The following is a 16,149-nucleotide window of genomic DNA, read 5'->3' on the forward strand; positions in this document are numbered from 1 at the left end:
AGGGAGTCTCTTAGAATCTTCTGGTCAACAACCTGAAAGTGAGTTTCTCATTACTATGGCTCTTGAGGAGTGCTTTGTCAGACCAAGTCTCATAAATTGAGTTTAACTTTTCTCCAACATAACAAAATTTTCTTTCTTAGCATTTTATCTTGTGTCTACTTTTGTGTTTGCATCTGGATCTACATTTATGTGATTGGGTTCTTTCAGTCTCTTACATATTATTCTTCTGTCTTTTATTATTTTTGACAGTACTATTATCTTTCATATTCTTTTTTATTTCATTACTTCTCCTCCTCCCCTTCCCTTCCCCCTTCCCCCCCTTCCTCCTCCTCTTTTTTCCCTTCTTTTTCTTCTTCTAGGATCCCACTTAGTGTTATGTTAGATAATTTCATGTTGTCTCACGTGTTTTGTATATTCTAGTCTTATATTCTAAAACTTGATTTCTCTTTTGTAGTTTCAGCTTCAAATTGTTTCTGTAGACTTCATATTACTAAGCTTTTTTTCCACAATGATAATTCTGTCAAAAGAATAATTCAACACTGACATTTTTATCACATTTGTAGCAATTCTTCTTGACAGTTTCTTGCATATCCTGCTCATTTCTGGAACCTTCCTCTTTTTTATAGATGTCTTACATAATTTCTGTTACATCTCTTAACTCATTGGTCATAGCTTAATAAAGATCACAGTTTTTTGTATCTGTTTTTTTCTCATTTATTTTAATGGAGTTTACTCTTGATTGTTCTCTGTGTGTGTGTGTGTGTGTGTATGTGTGTGTGTATGTATTTTCCCCTTTGCCCAAGTATTAGTGGAGTAGATAAAGTCAATTTAATAGTTTGTTGAGTTAGTTTTGGAAACCTTTGTTTTCATATATCCTGTTTTGCCACAAAATATTTTGGTTCCTCCCATTTAGAAATGCTAGTGCTCTGTGCTGGTACTTTGTATAATACCTGAAGCTAATCCTCAACATTACTGATCCAACCTTAGCTTCTAGTAGAACCCTCCTGTATTAACCACAGAGAATTGCTCTATAGTTGCTTTTATTTCTCCCACTGGCATACATCACAGAGTTTTACATAAGAAAAAAAATGATATAAGTAGAAACTATTATTTCCTGGTTTATTTGGTCAAAACTACTATATTTCATAATCCAAATGTTTCCTTGGTCTTCATTCTGAAACATTCTGTGCAGAGCTTATGGAATGGAGTTCTCATGAACATTCTTTCTCTTTTAGAAGGAAACAGAATGAATAATTCTTTTGTTTAACAACAAATGATTTGTTTCTTCATCTCTCCTCAGAAACAATGGGCCTTTACCTGAATTTCATTCCATCAGTTCCTTGAGGTAGAAGCTTCTTTTAATAAAATGGGCCATGCTAAGCTAAAATTTTGTGTCCATGTATAACTCAAGATAGAGCCTTCCTCTGTACCCTAGTTCCCTCCAATGAGTAACCAGTGGAAGCCTATAAATTGGAGATGGCCAGTGAGTGTCCTCAGTGACTCTAACATTTACAAATGTTGTATGGTTTTACAACAGCTTCCATGCATATAAAATAGTGAACTAAAATCAAATTATTTTCTTTTTTAGCTTACTTTCCCACTGGCTGTCTATTCATCCAATGCTTTGTTGATGACTAAATGATTCATTTTGCTCTTTCTCCTCTGAAAATTCTGCCCATCACGTATTGGAATCCACTTCCTTTGGTGGACTTGAGGCTTCCACTTTAATAAGTCTCCAGGATTTATAAACGTGTAGGTTATTTGGCTATACATCTCCTTAAGAGAAGAGTAATATTCCCCTAAAGTTTTGGCACCCTACATGAATGCACAACTCCTTATTAAAGATCTTTGGAGATATTTCCAAATATCTACACCTAAATTTACTGAGATAAATAAATGCAAAACTAGAAGAGAAATGATGAGCTGAGGTAGTTGAATGCCTTGAGACACAGTGAGACACACTGCATTACTAGATTCAAATATATATTTAATACTTAATGTGTTTATATCTTGCCTTGAAATATGCATTATTTTTTATATTTTAGTTTTTATAATTTATATAAAGCCCAAAAGTTAACGAAGTAAGAAAAATATTTTATTTATTTTTCTTCATTTGGGATTTGTTCATTTTATAGTTATATTTAAATAATAAAATCATCATGATAGAAACTGAGCTTGTTTTATGAGGGTACATCAAACATTAAGACCTTTTATTAATCTGAAAGCATAATTTCTCTTACACTGAATGCAGTCCCGTGGCACTCTGAGAATTTCAAGATAGCTAGAGAGGTAGTAAAACATCATATAGACAAAACTGCAAATAAAAAAAGAAGAAGCCTAGAGGATATAATTTAAAAACTGTACTGTTAAAAGAGTATAATTAGACATGCTGTCTGATGGATCAATATTCCCCAGGGCCCATTCACTAGAAAAAGATGAGAGTACTAAACAGCAAATGTATCAATATTTCAATAAGGAGGAAGCAAAAAGATTTCTTTGAGCAAAATGCTGGATTTGTAGAACCAGGGGTCACTGATGACTTTAGAAACCCCAGGAAATCCAAAACAAATGTTATTCTCTGAAACACCCCACTGGGGGTGTTCATGTGAGAAGAAGATACAGAGGGTTTGAAAACTACATCCTTTGAAATTTCAGTGAAGTGTAGAATATTTAATCCCTCGAACAATATTTGATGAATCATCAGGGGGTGGCAAATTTCGATGAGGTATTTTATTACTTTGCTCCTTACAAAAGGCAATCTGAGTTAGATAGCAAGAAAAGGCTGATCATTCAGAGCCTCTTATATCTGAGAACTTTTGTGCAGCTTTCCAAATATATGCACGCCAGTACATAGTTTTTCATGAAAATTTATATATGAACAAACCACCAAACCTGCATTACCATGCTAATGACATTGCCTGGCTGAACTTTTATTAAACTATTTATAAGAAAACTGTATACTTAACAAACCTTACTGTTTCATGTAATTTTTCTGACCACATTGGGAACATATTGGGAAAAAACACAAAAAGCCTACATTCTCTCTTATTTAATGTAATACTTGCATTGGTTGGTTCATATGAACATTTAAGAAGGGTGAAGGTCATGCTCAACTTCCTCAGCGATCAGGGAAATGCAGATCAAGACAACTTTAAGATACCATCTTACACCTGTTAGAATGGTTAAAATCAAAAACACCAATGATAGCCTTTGCTGGAGAGGTTGTGGAGAAAGGGGTACACTCATCCATTGCTGGTGGGAATGCAAACTTGTACAACCACTTTGGAAAGCAGTGTGGCAGTTTCTCAGGAAATTCGAGATCAACCTACCCCTGGACCCAGCAATACCACTCTTGGGAATATACCCAAGAGATGCCCTATCATACAACAAAAGTATATGTTCAACTATGTTCATAGCAGCATTGTTTGTAATAGCCAGAACCTGGAAGCAACCTAGATGCCCTTCAATGGAAGAATGGATGAAGAAAGTGTGGAATATATACACATTAGAGTACTACTCAGCAGTAAAAAACAATGACTTCTTGAATTTTGCATGCAAATGGGTGGAAATGGAAAACACTATCCTGAGTGAGGTAAGCCAGACCCAAAAAGAGGAACATGGGATGTACTCACTCATATTTGGTTTCTAGCCATAAAGGACATTGGGCCTATAATTCGTGATCCTAGAGAAGTTAAATAAGAAGGTGAACCCAGACAAAAACATATAGACATCCTCCTAGATATTAACCTTCATCAGGCGATGAAAGGAGACAGAGACAGAGACCCACATTGGAGCACCGGACTGAAATCCCAAGGTCCAAATCAGGAGCAGAAGGAGAGAGAACACGAGCAAGGAACTCAGGACCGCGAGGGGTGCACCCACATACTGAGACAATGGGGATGATCTTTAGGGAACTCACCAAGGCCAGCTGGACTGGGTCTAAAAAAGCATGATTTAAAACCGGACTCGCTGAACATAGTGGACAATGAGGACTGCTGAGAAGTCAAGAACAATGGCACTGGGTTTTGATCCTGCTGCACGTACTGCCTTTGTGGGAGCCTAGGCAGTTTGGATGCTCACCTTACTAAACCTGGAGGGAGGTGGGAGGTCCTTGGACTTCCCACAGGGCAGGGAACACTGACTGCTCTTTGGGCTGATGAGGGAGGGGGACTTGATTGGGGGAGGGGGAGGGAAATGGGAGGCGGTGGCAGGGAGGAGGCAGAAATCTTAAATAAATAAATAAATAAATAAATAAATAAATAAATAAATAAGAAAAAAAAGAATGGTGAATATAGACAAGCTGTTAGAATCTAGGCTATTTTAACCAGCATGACAATGGCGGTTCCTATAGAATCCACAATCAACTGCTTGGAATGCTATAAATCTGATTCATTTTGTATATATTCATTTTCTTTGCATACCTCTATATCACATGCATTCATATCGATCTCTGTATCAGTTGATATTTTTGTTTTAGTCCTAATCACACATTATGAGCATATTAGAATAAAGACAACACAGTATCTCAGCCACAAGCATAGATTAGTAAAAATCTTAATTCATTCTTTGTGACAAAAATATATTTGAAAAGGATGGATTTTATTTGGTTTTGTCTTTCTATTTTTTGATATCTTCTGTCTTCAAGCCTCAGACACTGAATCTTTAGGTATCTTTGGGGACTGTTTTTATCAGATAAATTGCTGGATAAGATATAATTGTCATCAAATAAAGGTATCCTTGATTTTAAACATGGCACTGTGCATTTGAAACATTTAAAAAACATTCTTATAGAATTATAAAATTTGCCTGCTAGGCCCTGAATCCTTGCCATTTTAACAGTATCACCAAAAGACAATGACTTTAAATCTGTATTAAGGGTAAGCTCTGATTTAAATTATGATGATTCACGTGTGTAAGTTCTATTTATTTTTTCACAATTTACAGAAGTGGTAAGAACATGGAAAACTTAGTTCATTGGCCACATAACTTTTGAGCCCTTTCAATTGAGTATGCATAGTACATTATAAAAATATAATGTTTAAAGAGATAATAATGAATAACATTAGAAACAGATGAACATTTCTTGTTAGCTACAAGTCTGACAGAAATGCAAAGACATGCAGAGGATGAAGCCAAAACTCACTTCAGGTCAGGTTAGATAAAATACAACAGGAGAGTGACGTTCTGTTCCTGATATTAAGCAAGTATCAAAATATTCTTCATATGTCTGGTGTCTAATTTTGACATTGTTTAAAGATAAAAACTCCAGAATAGCCAGAGCTGTTACACAGAGAAGCCTTGTCAGAGAGAACAGAGAAGGGAAGGGAAGGGGAGGGAAATGGAGGGGAGGATAGGGAGTGAGGGAAGAAGGAAGGAAGGAAGGAAGGAAGGAAGGAAGGAAGGAAGGAAGGAAGGAAGGAAAGAAGGATGTAAGGAAGGAAGGAAGGAAGGAAAAAGGAGGCAGGAGAGAAGGAGGCAAGGAAAACAATGGTGAAAATCCATCAATCAAAATAAACCTGCAAGCCATTTTAAATTACTTTCAGAAAAAAGACACATCAAAGAAAATGCAAACAAAAATCAATAATACTAATTTACTTCATATTGAGTGAATCAATAACGTGTTTGATGTGCATGGAAAATATCTTTAAATTGCTTTAAATGAAAAAGAACTAAATTAGTAAGCAATTTGTAAACAAGAAACTACTAAAGAAAAAACAGAGACCTGTAAGAAAGTGTTGATATATATGAAAAGACTACTAGAACTTGCAAAGAAAGTAGTCTTTGTACACTTCTTTATAAAATTATCCATACAGCAATGCTTACATGTATAAAATGATTACAATGTATAAAATGTGTTCAGTTAACTACATTAATTATATGTTCAATTAAACACAAAATTTATATTTCTAAAGTGAATCAGTTCAGTTATTCACACAGCAAACTCACTTGGGGCTTATGAATATAAACTAAGCTCAAATCTTATACTGGCATTTTGAATTTTCATTTGATATAGTCATGAGCTTTTATGGCTTATATGTTCTTATGATAGACACTTTCCAGTATGTGATTACTACAGAATTAGGGTCTTTCATTCACATTTTCTCTTCAGTGATATGCATTACATTCTGAACTCGGGACCCATTTTCTTAATCTTTTTCTTTATTTTTGGTGGTGTTCTCAGAGATTTGCAACAGATCTAGAATCTAAGTATATATATATATTTCAAATATTATCACTATAATAAAACTCTAGATTGTTTGATAGCAACATCCCTTGAATGAGTCATGACTCCCAATCCATACTGTTTGGGCTTCTTTATTCCTTATGTTGACTATTTCTCTACTTTGTTATCTGGAACTTTGAGATTTGAATTGACAAGCAAATAAGGCAAGAAAAAAAATGTGTTGGGTGATAATGCTAGTTTTTTAGAGACGTAAATTATTGCTTTTCATTATTTGGAATGAACCACTCATTATGAGAAGCAATCTGTGGCTATTGAAGGACAAGAGACCACATACTAAATCACAGATCTACAACCAACAGTGAGCACCAGCTTAGACTTAGTAACTGAAGCACCTCAGATATATCCGCTTCAATTAAAGTTCACATGCATGAAAAACAGTAGCTGTGAGAGTACTTCAAGATTTGTCTGGCTGTACAAATTAAACAATTTTTTTTCTTAGATACTAAACTTTGGGATGGTTTGTTACATGGGAATGAATAATTAATAAAATAAATCAGTACTGAGGAAGATGATGTTGTCATATCAAAAACTTAAAGCTCTGAAGCCAAGCAGTAGATAGACACTGTAGGGCATTGGAGACAGCTATATAAAGGAGAGGCACTACTATAAAAGGGTTTCTAAAACATTGTCAAATTTGAATCCTTCACTACCTGGGAAGAGAGAAAGTGAAGTCAGTGAACCCTTGAATCTGTGTTATGTAGCAACTTCTTGAGGAAATGTCCTTAGGATTTATGTTGTTAAAGGGAAAGTAAAGCAACATATGTATTTTTAATCTAGGGGACTTGTTTATTGTTAGTTTTGTTTTACAAAATAGAATTACACAATTTCCTCACATGTCCTTTATACAGAATTTATACAGAGAGGTGAAAACACCAGGAAGTTGTAAACAAGTAGTTCTCAACCTTCCCAAAGCTGTGCTTTAATAAAGTTCCTCGTGTTGTATTGACCCTCCCCACCAAAAAATTATTTTCATTGCTACTTCATAACTGTAATTTTTCTACTGCTATAAGTTATAATGTAAATATTTTTGAAGACTGAGGTTTGTCAACGGGGTCCAGACCCACAGGTTGAGAACTACTATTCAAAGAAGTGAAACCTTCCAATCTTCAGGTAAAGTTCATTAAGGTTCAGGAAGTAAGCAACTCAAAATTACTTCAGGAAGTCCCTGAAACCAGTCAGATTCATTAGGCCCCCTCATTCCCAAGCATTCATTCATTATTAATTTTTTTTTTTGATTTTCGAGACAGGGTTTCTCCATAGCATTCATAATCAGTAAGAACTGCTAAAAGATATCTTCAGACAAGCTGCCTAGAAGAGGCTCAGACCATAACAGAAGCCTGGAAAAAGCAGAAACCAAACTAGTAAGCTGTTTAGAAGATGCTAAGGATATTTTCCAAATGGTTGAACTGCTTGCAGGCTGAGCAATTTGTTAAAGGATCCCAGCTTTCATTACCCATGCTGGCGTAGGCTCTGGTGATGAAGCTGTCTTTGAGTCATTTCTGTTCCTGCAAATAGCCTCTCACTCATATTTAATTAATTGAAATGAAGTTCATTTGTTCACCAAATTAGACTTTGGTGCTATCCATACTTTGGCTTATGGTTAGTTCCCTAATTGGAGTGAGTAGGTGTTTGTTAACATATCTCCAGGAATAGTGACACAACATGAGTGAAGAGAGATCCAGGCAGATCTTTAAAAAGACAGTGGGTTTTTGTGTATTCTAGAATAAAAATGAGATAAAAGAGATGCCTAAAAATGAATGTTTGTGCTTGAAAGCAGAATTTGAAACAAGTGTAAAAGATCAAGACATGCCAGGTTAGACTATAAAACCATTCTGAAGTTCATTAACTATGCTATTTGAATAATCAACTTGGGTACATGGTTATAAGATCCTTAGTTGAGAACACAAAGAATTTTGTGGTAGGATTGCAAGTTAACAGTATCAAAAAAAGTTACATGAAACAAGATGGATTATGAGAGCTGGATCTATCTTTGAGACATGGAGAACCCTCAAACAGAATTCCAAGAAATAAAACAACGTTTTTAAGGATGCCATTACAGTCTCTTCTATTGAAAAAGATAGCTCAGAATGAAGAGAAGCTTTTCAGATCCCAAATTTCGAAGATTAGAAATCAGACTTAGAGTAGCTTTTAGTTGAAGATACAGATGACTTATTAAAAAAGGAAAGATGCCTTAAATTGTGAATCCAGAAGGTAAAGTGAATCTTCTCAAAATTAAAAACCAATACTGAAAAGGCTAGCTTGTTTATTCAAAAGATTCCTGGGCCAAATTTTAAGTCTTTTCTTTTCCCACTCCTAGATTACTTCCACCATGTCTTTACTTCTTTTGCCTCGATGACGGGTTTTCCATGAGGAAATGGAGACAAAATGGCGGAGTTCTTGTGATTTTTATTTCCGGTTTCCTCATGATAAAACCAAATAAAACACTAGAACCTAAAATACTAGCAATATATTGGTGGAATATTCTCTTTTCCCTGGAAATCTTCAATACATTTGTGGAGGCCCATAAATGTTTCCACCTTGTCTGATGGTCAGAGAATTTGGAGGTTGTTGAAATGGTTGACAAATGTAGCTACACGCCCTCACTCAGGACTTGATTACTCAGTTCTTTTGACATTACGACGGCTCATACAAGTAGATCTATTCTATCCTGACTGATGGTCAGGATATACAAGTGTATTTCTACTCCTTCTTTTGTAATATGAGGTTGCCTAGGGAGTAGCTGCCTTTAGGATACTTGGTCTAGAGTGGCTTCACTGTGTAAACAACAGAATGTTAATGACTTGATGCCTCAAAATGTTAAAGTAATTAACTCTTATCCTTTGTACCACAATAGAAAAGTCTTTTGTTGCTTTCTTCTGTCTTTTGTATTGAGGTATAAAAGCATATGGAAAACTAACCATGAACGATTTCAGTATTCACTGGAATGCCGTCCTGGTACTATTCTATGGTTTCTGTTTTATTATTTTTCAAGTCTTTGTATTCTTTACTTATATTTCTAAATCTCCACACCCCTACCCTGGCAAGAGGTGTTTTGGTCAAGGCTGATTCCTGACATATATTTGTGTATAAATTTCAATCATAAGACTAGATTTATCTACTAATCAAAGATAATCTATTGAAATGGTGAGTTTCATCCCTAAACGTCAATATTATCATTCCAGAGTCAGAATCTACCTTACAAAAATAAATTTATTCCATTATTTTTTCAGTTTATGGCTCTCTTTTATCTTTATATTGCTTAAGTTATCTGATCTGATATAATCTGTACTTTTAAATTCAGGGTTTAACTATTAAACTCTATAGAATTTAGGTAACAGAGCATGACCATCTGTTCTAATCTTAATTTCTCTGTAATTATTATAACAAGACTTCAGTTATGGTATGATTATTATTGGCTAACTACTTTTAGTCAGCGGAGTCATTGAGTATATCTAACATATGGAATCTTCATGGTTGCTATAGTTCTTTCAGAAGTTATTCATCAAAATTAAAATTAGTGACAAATACAATGTAAAAAAGTCTATGGAATTGTCTTCTCCAGATGTCAACTATGTATTTTCTGTCGGAATCTTAGATATGAGATAGCATCACTGAAGATTTATCTTTATGTACTCATGGTTCTATCTAGTTCATCTCCCCGATAAATTGTTATTACTTTTCAAAAAAAATAATTGTTTTATATGGATAGTCTCAGTACTTTGATATCTTGTAGTTCACTTTCTTCTGTGACTGCTGTGAAGTTAGACATGCAATCCCCTTACACTTATAAGATTACATTACTGATGGTACTCTAAGCACATAGCTACTCAACTCTTTGGGGGAAGAAAATATACAATTCCTGAGTGAGGTAACCCAGACCCAGAACGATAAATATAGTATGTATTCATTTATATGTGGATATTAGTCATTAAATAAATGACTCAAATAGGTTAGTTTTAGAGGAAAGGACTAGGGGGCTATTCATAGATCACCCTGGAAATGTGAAATAGAACAGATTATTCCTACAGTCTATGTTCTTTGGTGTAGGGTGCAGGAACTACTCTACAGGCTACCAAAAGAGGAATGTAAAATCCAACCCTGCCATCGAATTTTTGTCACACAATCTGTCCTTACAATAAGATATGCTAGAGCAAAAGTGACACAGAAACTGTGGGAATAGCTAACCAATGTCTGATTTGACCTGAGGCCCACTCTGTGAGAAGGAACCCATACCCGACATTGCTTGGTGACAAGGAGCCAGGGACTAGAGAGCCCAGAGGCCGGGAATAAAACTAAACACTATGGTATTTAATAAAAGGGAGATCAATAAAATGACTCCTAATGATTTTCTGCTATACTCCGGTCAGAGCCTTACTTAGTCATCATCAGAGAAGATTCCTCCTGCAGCAGACAGGAACAGATGCAGAGACTCACAGGCAGACACTGCAAGAAGAATGCTTGCAACACACAGCTCTAAATGGGATATCTCCATCAAACCCCTCCCCTCTGTGCTCAGAGAACCCTGCCGAAGAGAAGGCACAAAGAGTGTAAGAGCCAGAGGGGGAAGAGGACACCAGGAGAACAAGCCCTCTGAATCAGATAACCAAAGCTCATATGAGCTCACAGAAATTGAAGCAGCAAGCACGGGGTTTACATGGGTCTGTACCAGGTCCTTGTATATATATTATGCTTTCAAATTAACATTTTTATGGGACTCCTATGCATTTGAACAAGAGGATATCTTTCTTGTGCCTGCTCTTGAGTCTTTTTTTTTTCCTTCTGTTGGCTTGCTTTGTCCCCCTCAACGTCATGGTTTTCGCTTTACCTTGTTATAATTTATTTTGTCATGTTTGGTTGTTATCTTTTAGAAGCCTGTTCTTTTCTAACGACAGAAAGGGAGTGGGTCCAGAGATGAGGGAAGGTGGGAAAGAACTGGGATGAATGTAAGGAAAGGAAACGTAATCAGGATATATTATATGAGAAAAGAATCTATTTTTAAAAAAAGGAAAAAAATAAAAAGAAGACATACAATTGAATGACATCAACGATGATAGCTTGAACTTATCAGATTCAAGGCACTATTCAAACCAGAGTACCAATTGTATCAATTCAAGTAATCAGAATAACCCTATAAAACTGGTACTTCCATCATTCCTAGTGAAAAGAGGAGGAAACTGAAGTGCAGAGAACTAACTTGTTAAGCACACGTGCAAATACTTGATAGGGATATGACAAGATTTATTTCATCCTAGGCATTTCTAACTTATCTAAGCATTAATTTTTCCTTGTCCCAAAGTGGTAACAAATCTACAGAAAGGTTTGAGTAAAGGACACATACACTTACTGTTCTTAAAAAAAAATGTGTTGCTTGGTATATATATATATATATATATATATATATATATATATATATATATATAATATTGCATCACTTTCAGCAAAATGTGTGGAATTGGAAGACCACATATTAAGTGAAATAAGCCAGAAGAAGAAAGACGATGACCTCATGTTCTTTCTCATAGAAAATAAATTTAACTGATGATTATTAGGTATTGGGAAAGGTGAGGTGGGGTGAATAGGAACGGAGCTGAATGTTATCAATTCACAATCTGTGTATGGAAATAACACACTGAACCTCATTGACATTTAGTATCAATGTATTATGACAGTAATTTGGTGTATATAGGAAAATTTATATAGTCTCTAAAATGCAGTGTTCTCACTTTCTGCTGATTCTATTAATGTTCAGTGCTACTGAAACTGGTTAGGTTCAACAAGGAAAAGAACTTGCATTCTTTCCTTAATTCCAACTAGAAGACTGAAGTTTTAATGGCTGATAATCTCCCTAGATGTGAGCTACATGGGGAGTTTGAATGTAGCCAAAACAAGGAAATGAATCTATAATACACAAAAGAAATTATAACATTTATGACAGTATTGGCATTCCTACTTATGTTAGTTGGGGTTTTCATGGTGGTCTATAACTTAGCTACTGAGTGTACACTTAAAAGAATCTACCTTTTTACCTCCAGCTACTTTACACTTTAGAGACAAAGAGCTGCATGGTTTACAAACAGGGCTAAAGAATCTCAGAGAACGCATGAGTCTAGAAAAATATTTCCTAATCAATGTTTAAAATATGATTATAGGACATGCTGACACTAAGGATGTTCATAGAATTGATTTAAATTTACTAGCCAATAGCTCAGATTACGACTGCCTAGAGGGTGCTTGTGGCCTACCAATACATTCAAGTAGATAGGTAGAGGTGGGCCTGATAATACAGAAAGCTCCTCTTCACTTTTAAGATTTAAAAGTGGAAGAAGTGAAAAAAAAACATTTTGACCTATATGTCATGCTCTTTGCATATTGTCAGTTATGCTGGTCTCCGAAAACATGGAGTTATGGCAAGAATTCCAAGGATCAGCAATTGGAGAGAAAAATGTAGGGACATGCAGCTGTTCATTTACTAATTCATAAAGTTTTACCTTAATGTGCCTTAATATACTACTGCATCTGTTTACTTACTCAAGGGAGATGAAAAAAAGGAATTTCAACACTTGGTAGAAGAGATGAGATAAGAGAACAGGATATACAAGTAGAAAGTAAAAACTCAAGTCATTTAGTCATTGCTCTACAGCCTGTGAGCAAATAAATGAAAAGTAGAGTCCTTGTGATCAGTCTTCAAGTTCACTAATACCATAAACATCCATTAGCAGTTCCAAATGCTCTATTCATGACTAATAGACCACTCAACTAACCAGAGAGTTTTGTGATGCCTGAAAGTGCTATAAAAGAGATTGACTGTACAATTAACTAGAATCCTAATGATCTTTCAAAAAACTATAGACCATTGTGGGAGTACCTAATCAGTACCCTAACCTAGCTTGGTAAACAAAGCAAAGCAAATAGACAAAAACATAGATTGTTTCAACTGAGATCTCAGGCATGAGTAAATTTTAACTTCTCAATGTGTAGAAGTTGAGGTAAAGTTGAAGGTATACTTTAAAATTCTATTTTCAGGTGAGTATTAAGGACTTTGAATACGCCAGTGTGTGTATTTGGTTTTACTCTGTATGCATCACTGAAGTCCTGAGTTCCTTAAGCATCATGGGTGATTCATGGTGAAGCTTATGATAAATGTATTAAAAACAAAAGAGTTTGCATTGTACATGGACCGTGGTGTCAAGATTCAAAACCAAATTTTCCAAAATATGCATTCCAAACTCTTGTACACCATTCACCATGGAAATAAGGTCAACAACTGGGGACACCACTGTGTGCCTGATGCTTTTCTTCACTTTTGATGTGTATTGAATTCCAAGGACTTTACACAAAACAAGTTTTTTCCATTTCTTCAAGATGAAATTGAAAGCAATTGTGATCCTTCTTAAAGTACAAATAATTTCATTCAGGAAATGTCTAGTTTTTTTTCACTTAAAATGCAGAATATCAAACTGGACAGGCATATTATACAAGACAATATTTTTGAAATCTTAAAATTCTTTTCATCGACACACACACAAAAAGAAAACATGCTGTAAGGGAAAAAGTTACATGGAGATCAAAATGATTCAAAGAGAAAAGGGCATTGAATTTCACTGAAAAGTTTCAAATTTCACCTCAAAATATCATCAGACAACCACACTACTGGAGATTTAACTCTTCTCATATCACTCAAGGAGACAAAGCAATAATTCCCAGAATGCACTGCTCAAAGGAAAAAAAGCCAACCAGTTGATTCATCTTGTTAAAATTTGTCAGCTTTGTGCTTTAAAACTTACTGCAACCACAGGAGAATACAGCATTTTCTGTGTCTCATGGTAAGTGAAAACAAATCATTATATTCATTGAAACTAAAAATGTATGTCTTCATTACTGAGAGAAATAAAAACCAAAATTCCCTTAACAGAAGTTATTGTGTTAAATTGAAACACCTCTCTTTTTAATTTATTATATGTGGTATTTTTTGGCATTTTGTGTAATCTATAAAATGTTTGAAATGGTTTTCCTTTTTTACTAAGGCTCTTAATAACTGCTTAGGGACAAAGCTGAAAATGTTTGCTCTTAGGAACATTCACAGAAAATTTGATTTAGAGTACAAGGACTCTATGCCTTATCAAGTTGATTATGTGCTACCTGCTCAGTTTGTCACACTTTAACTGCTTTGAAACTTGGGTCTTTACAATGAATATTGCTGATTAGTTTTTGTTGACTTAACAGAAATCTAGACATATCTGAGAAGATAAATCTCAATTGATGAATATGATTCCTCAAATTTGTCTATGGGAAAGTTTGTGTGGCATTTTCTTGATTGATAATTCAAGTAGTTGGGCCTAGGCCCCCATGAGTAATGCCACCCCTGGAGAGTTGATCCTCAGTAGTATAAGAAAGAAAACTGAGCAATCCATTAGAAGAAAGGTAGTAAAAGCATCCCTCTGTAGCCTCTGCTTCAGTTCTTGCCTCCTTCAGTTCCTGCCTGAGTAACCCCAGTTCATGAACACTAATCTGTAAACCAACTAAACCCTTTTCTCCCTGTCTTAGCTGCTATTCTATTGCTCTGGGAAGTCACCAGGACAAAGGTAACTGCTTTTCTAGTTTATTTATTTATATATTTTGTTTTGAGACAGAGGCTGTGGATCCTGTCCTTGAACTAGCTGTTGTAGACAAGGTTAGCCTTGACCTCACAGAGATCCACCTGCCTCTGCCTCCCGAGTGCTGAAATTAAAGGTGTGTGCCACCACCACCAGGTAACAAAGGTAGCTCTTATAAAAGATAATGTATAATTGGAGGCTTCCTTGTATTTTTAGAGGATTAGTCCAAGGTAATAATGGAGAAGGAGAAAATCATGGCTTTGAGGCAATAACTGAAAGCTGTTATTCTGATCCACATGCAGATAGGCAAAGAGACATACTGGGCCTTGAATGGTTCTCAAAGCTCATCAGAACACCTCCTCCAACTAGACCATACATACTCCAACAAGATCTCACATACCAATTCTTCCAAACTTTCTACCAACTATAGACCAAGCATTCAAACATATGAACCTATTGTGGCCACTCTTATTTAAACCACCATGTTGATAATTTTTCTTCTGGTTATTTTATTTATCACTAGAAAAACTAATCTAAGAGAGGACTTGATACCTGGAGTGGGGGTGTTGCTGTGAAGAACCTGACCATGTTGTTTGGGAGTAATATGGAGGACTTTGGAACTTTAGGCTAGAAAGTGGTTAAATGCCATATGTCAAGCTTAATGGGCCATTCTATTGGATCCGGGAAGACTATAGCACTGAAAGTAATATGGACTATTGTTTCAGAGGGAAGCAAAGAATTTAATAGTAGCTGGGCTAGAGGGCATTCATGTGATATTTGGCTGATGTCTTCCCAAGTCCTACATGAAGCTAAATCTAAAAAGTAATGGACAAATGTCTACGTTGGAAGAACTTTCAAAATCCATATGGTTGAGTCTGTGGTATGATTATCATTTATAATGCTTATGTAGACCTACAATGAAAAAAACCATGAAGGAGCAGAACAAACTCAGACACTGGCTCTGTGGTTGTCTTGTTTGGGGCTCCTGTAATGCAGGCACAACATTTGAGGACTTGTATATCACTGGGTGGCTTTAATAAAATTGGATAATTTAAAACAAGACTGAGACCCATGATTGGACTCTCATAGGAAGAAGAAAGATAGGGGGAATGAAGGAGCAGAACAAACTCCATTTTGAGAAAGAACTCCATTTTAGCAGGACCTAACTAGGGTGGGTGAATGCAGCCCAACAAAGTCATAAATATTCCCCCAAAAACTGTGCCAGTCCTCGTGAAAGTGACCTACCAGGGTGTCCAAACAGAATCTGCTTGCTTCAAAAGCTCTTGTAGGTATCTGATGAACCATTGTTTG

The sequence above is a fragment of the Chionomys nivalis genome, chromosome 4 (genome assembly GCF_950005125.1).
Source record: "Chionomys nivalis chromosome 4, mChiNiv1.1, whole genome shotgun sequence".
NCBI lineage: Eukaryota > Metazoa > Chordata > Mammalia > Rodentia > Cricetidae > Chionomys > Chionomys nivalis.